This window comes from Lactuca sativa, chromosome 7 (assembly GCF_002870075.4).
Source record: "Lactuca sativa cultivar Salinas chromosome 7, Lsat_Salinas_v11, whole genome shotgun sequence".
Classification (NCBI taxonomy): Eukaryota; Viridiplantae; Streptophyta; class Magnoliopsida; order Asterales; family Asteraceae; genus Lactuca; species Lactuca sativa.
Window position 1 is genome coordinate 204,069,565 of NC_056629.2, and position 5,502 is coordinate 204,075,066.

The following is a 5,502-nucleotide window of genomic DNA, read 5'->3' on the forward strand; positions in this document are numbered from 1 at the left end:
GCAAGGCACTGGTTAGTTCCGGACTTTGGTCTGATGCAGTTTCCGGACTTCGGTCCGATGCAGTGGGCAAGGCCCAGTATGTGTTTACATGTTATTGTATGGTATGTGGTAGTTTGGGGGAGCTCACTAAGATTCGTGCTTACAGTTTCAGTTTTGTTTTCAAATACTTCCGCAACTAAAGGGAAGAGCTCGGGATGATGGCATCGCACACACCACCGCTTCAGTTGTATTCCTGGGAGTTTTGTTCAGATACTTAGATATGATTTGATACAGTTTTTGATACGACACTTTTATTATGGCTTTTGAGTTACTCGACGTATGGTTTTTATTATATTCAGTGTTATGACTTTATTTATTATTTAAAACAAACTTTTTGGGTCGTATTTTTGGGATGTTACAATGCATATCACATATCACAATAAATCTCAACACATAAAGAGCATACAAATACACTGGTACATAACTCTAAACCTAACTCTGTGGACCCTCTGGTCCTAGCTATGTGGACCTTCCGGTCCTAACTCTGATATACACACAACATAAATCACATAGAAATAATGCAGTGCCACACATCGTATAGATAGCATACAATAACTCTGTCACATAACTCTGTTACCACTCAAGGTAAAGTATAGTTAGAAGACTCACCTGGAAAGCAGAAAGCAGATATCCTCACACTTGAATCTCGAACTCGTCACCGCCTAACACATAAGGCAAATATCTCTAATTAACACTTGAAGTCTTAACTCTAATTAAACCGGCGATTAATCTTTTCCTCTCTAATCAGATAGTGGGTAAAAGACCATTTTACCCCTCCATGGCCGCTATTACCTATGTTGACCAAACCCTAAAGTCAACAAAAGTCCACTCAAGTCAACGGTCAACTCTGACTAGACTCGACGAGTACACATGGGTGACTCGGCGAGTCCATGTGTGTCTCGTGACTCCTACAAGGCCTCACTCGACTCGTCGAGTGAACCTTCCACTCGACGGGTTTTCTACTGGATTCGAATCGCAGGGCAACCCGACTCGACTCGTCTAGTCCAATTATAAACTCGACGAGTTGCTTACATGATCATACTCAAACGACCCTCTGAGGTCAGATGTGTTCCTCTAATCCATAGATCCGACCTTCCCAAGCTCAATAAACACGTAAAGGTTCAACTTTACGTTCATGCAACCCACATATAGCCATAAATGGAGAAATAACCCTTAAAATGATAACCTTAGCTCCAAACTCATAAAGGACTGCATTAAGCTGGGGAATAGGGACTCTTTGGACCTCTCAAGGTCCAGATCTAAAGATATAGACAGAAGAGGGCATCACATACTCTAGATCTCTTACCAAAAGAAGAGAAGAAACCCTAGATTCATGAAATCTATCACTCAAACGAAGATGGACATGAATCCTTACCTCTCACAGCAACTCTGAATGAAATGATGGATGATTTGAGTCCCACAAGACATCCTTGTTCGAAATCCATCCTTCCATTTGCTAAGGCACACCAAAAGATGATGAATTAGCCCTTCTCTTGCACCACATGCTTTCTCTCTGCTCTCTAGGGTTTCTCAGGGTGTAATGGCCGCAAATGAAGGCCATAAGGACCTTTGAATAGGTCCCAAACCCAAGAAATTAGGGTTTCTCTGCCCAGCACCTACTCGGCGAGTCCCTCCTCTGACTCGTCGAGCCCACTCATTAAATCCGCGTGAGAAGCCTGACTCGACTCGGTGAGTTGGATCCTCAACTCGTCGAGTCTCTCCTTTAATCATAAGATTAGCCTACACCATAATAACCCTAAAAATCCGGATGTTATAGTAATATAAATGTGCCTATTATCGGTGATTAATGACCTTTTGTGTAAGATGACACTATATGAATTGATTTCTTTTATTTAACCATATATGTATTTTTATACTTATAATATATGGGGTATTTGTAACATCCCAAAATTCGAGGCCAAAAATTTTATTTTTTTAGTAAGTTATAATAAAACCAACAGCATAAGAAAACATCCATAATATCATATCATATCAAAACCAAAGTAGAAATAATTAAAACATGTTAGCATAGATAATATTAGAGTATAATCCAAAAGATCTCATGTGCGGAAAAACCATAGTGTGATGCGCTGCGATCGAGCCGACTCCTTTCCTTTGAAAATGAAGTTCTTGAAACCAAAACTGAAAATTGTAAGCATGAAGCTTAATGAGTTCCCCCATCGTACCACATGCCATACAATCACATAGCATACATACTATCTGGCAATTCTGGGGGGCCCAGCCTACCCATGTCAACAGAGTCGGTCCAAACGTATACGGGGTCCGGGGCGAAAAGAAAAAAGGGCCCCTTAAAGACAAATATAATAAAAATATCATTTATTCTTCACTATAAATGCGTTCTATTAGCAATAACAAACAAGCCAAATTGTTTATATTTTGAGATAGTTTGAGTTTGAACCAACTTTAGGCCCTAAAAATCATTTAGGTAAGAAGTTTTTGATATATTTACACTACATAGTGCAAAACTTTTGGCCCCCCTTAGATGTGGGCCTTGGGCCGTTGCCTGGGTTGCCCACCGTCTGGACCGACCCTGCATATCAAGACATTCTGGGGTGCTGACTACCAATGTCAAGCCATTATGGGGTGCTGACTACCCGTGTCAAGCCATTCTGGGGTGTTGACTACCCGTGTCAGGCCATTCTGGGGTGCCTGCCTACCCTCCGGTCTATCTCACGCGGTAACGGGGACTATTTCATCCCCTACTACTATCACATAATAACATATCATAAACATGTTGTCATACATATCTGGGGTGTCCGACTGATATTGCCCTATTTATACTTATTTTTAGGCAATATTTAAGTACATATTTATTAATAAATTGATAATATGTTTAGAATAATGGTACTTATGACTTTAAATTGTTATTTTCAGTCAATTAAAAGGATTTTCGAAGAGAGGGACCAAAAGTGACAATATGTGGAACATGGGAGGCTTGAAAGACAAGAAAAGAATAAATCCACGATAAATACTGAATTCACGACGTGGCAAAGTCGGCCACGACATGGCATGGGGTTTCCAGAAGATAGACATCGCGACGCGGATGATTCCTTGTAGGATACGGATAGCTTGAAGCCCACGACGTGGCAAAGTTAGCCACGACGTGGCGTGAGTTTTGGGAGATTATTTAAGTTCTCCTGATTATTACGAAAGTAAGAAGTTTTTGGCTGAAGAAAAGAATTCCAGGAGACGATTCAGAGCGAAGGAAGGGTTCTGGAAGAAGGTTTTCAACACCAAAAAGAATAGAGGTTTATATCTTGGTTAAATTAGAACATGTCTTTTATTACTTTTAGCTGTGTTGGTTTAGTTGCTAGGACGAGCAGCTGAATCTAGCTACTCTTGTTTAGCTAGATGAAGCTTCAACCTTTTGAATAGTTCAATGTTTATGGATTAAGTTTAGTTGGTAAAAAATTGCTTGTGTTTGATTTGTATAACCTAGCATGTTATTATTTGTTTTTCTAATTGCTTGATTGCATGTTCTGTGTAGCTTAGTGACCATTAACTGCATGAACTTGTTTACCCAATGATTTAGTGAACATTAAATTGTTAGAGCTAGGATTGACCAATCTTAGTTAGCAATTAGAATAAATAAGCTTAGCTGTGCTAGAGAACGTGTATTATGACCATAATTGCGTTTATATTACAAATCTTACATAGTATATTTACATTCATAATTAGTGATGTGTTTAATTATGTGTGAACATACATGGTTTGACATGAATTAGTTAATTATTGGTAAGATAGAACTAAATTACTAATATAACTAAAAACCAACTTAATAATCCGTAATCATTAGCTAGCCATAAGTAAGAAGTGGATTCAAACTAAACAAGAGTGTGTTTTTAATTATTGAATTTGAATTTAAGTTCATCTGATCTTGTAAAATCAGGTAAAACCCCTTTTAAACTTGTTAATAAATTAGGTTAATTTAATAGTAAGTAAATTAATTAGAACACCGTTCCCTGTGATCGACACCCGACTTACCCAAGCTATACTGTAATCTGACTAGGTACACTGCCTATAAGTGCATAGTTAGTTAAGTTTGTTAGGTTATAAATATTAAAATTAGTGAGTACTTTTGTGCACATCAAGTTTTTGGCGCCGTTGCCGGGGAACGAATTTGTTTCTTTAGCTTATTTATTTGCATTAAATTAATCGATCCTTCTTGTGGGGTAAAATCCACAAAAATTTAATTTTTCAGCAAAATAAAATTTTTCTGTTAGTCACAGAGTCCACGATGTGGCCATATACCTGCCATGACGTGGACAGTTAAAAAAACTAGATTTTTAATTGTTAGTTAGTTTTTCCTATTTTAGTTCAGTTTTACATTTTTAGTTTAGTAAGTTGCAGGAGTTCATGACCAGAAGCTCAAACACACACTTGGTGCCGCCACTTGAAGATCCCGAGTCTGCGCTTCACAAGAAAAAGACGCCCTTACAGGAATTGAAGTCAGCTTTTTCTAGGAAGTCGGGAAAGAAGACAGGAGAGTCAAGTTCATCCGCGAGGCACAAGAGCAATCTTGAGCATTTGGATCATACACCCGTCCAAACCGAGTCTGAAAGCGATACCGAGCCGGAATTTGAAGGACACACGAGCGAACCCGAGAACGCGCCAAGGAACGAGATGGCAGCAATTGAAGAAATGTCCATGGGAGCTTACAAAAAGCGGATCCGAGAAGATGTGGGTCCCGGTTTAGTACAACCCGCAATACCTGCCACTGCCACATTCGAGTTGAAGGGACACATATTGACTGCACTGAAGGACATCCCATTTTTCGGGAAAGACCATGAGGATGCTTTTAAGCATCTAGATGAAGTCAACGACATCGCGGATTACTTCAATGTCCCAAATGTCAACAGAAACACAATCTTGCTTAGGATGCTTCCCATCACTTTCAAAGGAGCTGCTAAGGAGTGGTTAAAAGCACTTCCACCGGGTACAATCACCACTTGGGCTCAAATGCGTGAGCAATTCCTGGACCAGTTTTGCCCGCCATCCAAGATAGCCAAACTCAAGAAGGCAATAGCCAACTTTGAGCAACAGCTGGGGGAGTCACTATACGAAGCATGGGAGCGGTACAAGGGCTTGCTCAGAAATTGCCCTCAGCATGATCTAAATGTGCAGCAAGAGATGTCAATCTTCTATGATGGGGTCAACGTGATGACAAGACAAATCCTTGATTCTCAAGGACCTTTGAAAAAGAAAAATCCAAGGGAGGTCAAGGAGCTAATTGAAGAATTCGCGAAGCACTCTCGCGAATACCACAACCCGAGGTAGGATGGAATCAAAGGCGGTGGAGGGGCCCAAACTGAAGAAATAGCAGATGTGATGGCCATGCTAAATAATATGGATCGAAGGATAAACACAAATGGACCAGTCGATACATGCCATAAGAGTGGGTTGTGAAAGATGTAGTGGTCCACACTTGACCAAGGACTGCAA

The 5,502-nt window shown here is 40.0% G+C and overlaps 1 non-coding gene across 1 annotated transcript; it reads right to left on the reverse strand.

Annotated features, from left to right (window-relative positions):
- Positions 1-5,067: 5,067 nt before the first annotated feature.
- On the reverse strand, positions 5,068-5,174 carry LOC111884791 (small nucleolar RNA R71). Its single transcript, XR_002847900.2, has one exon. It is a non-coding gene; the product is annotated as a small nucleolar RNA R71 (small nucleolar RNA).
- Positions 5,175-5,502: the final 328 nt, after the last annotated feature.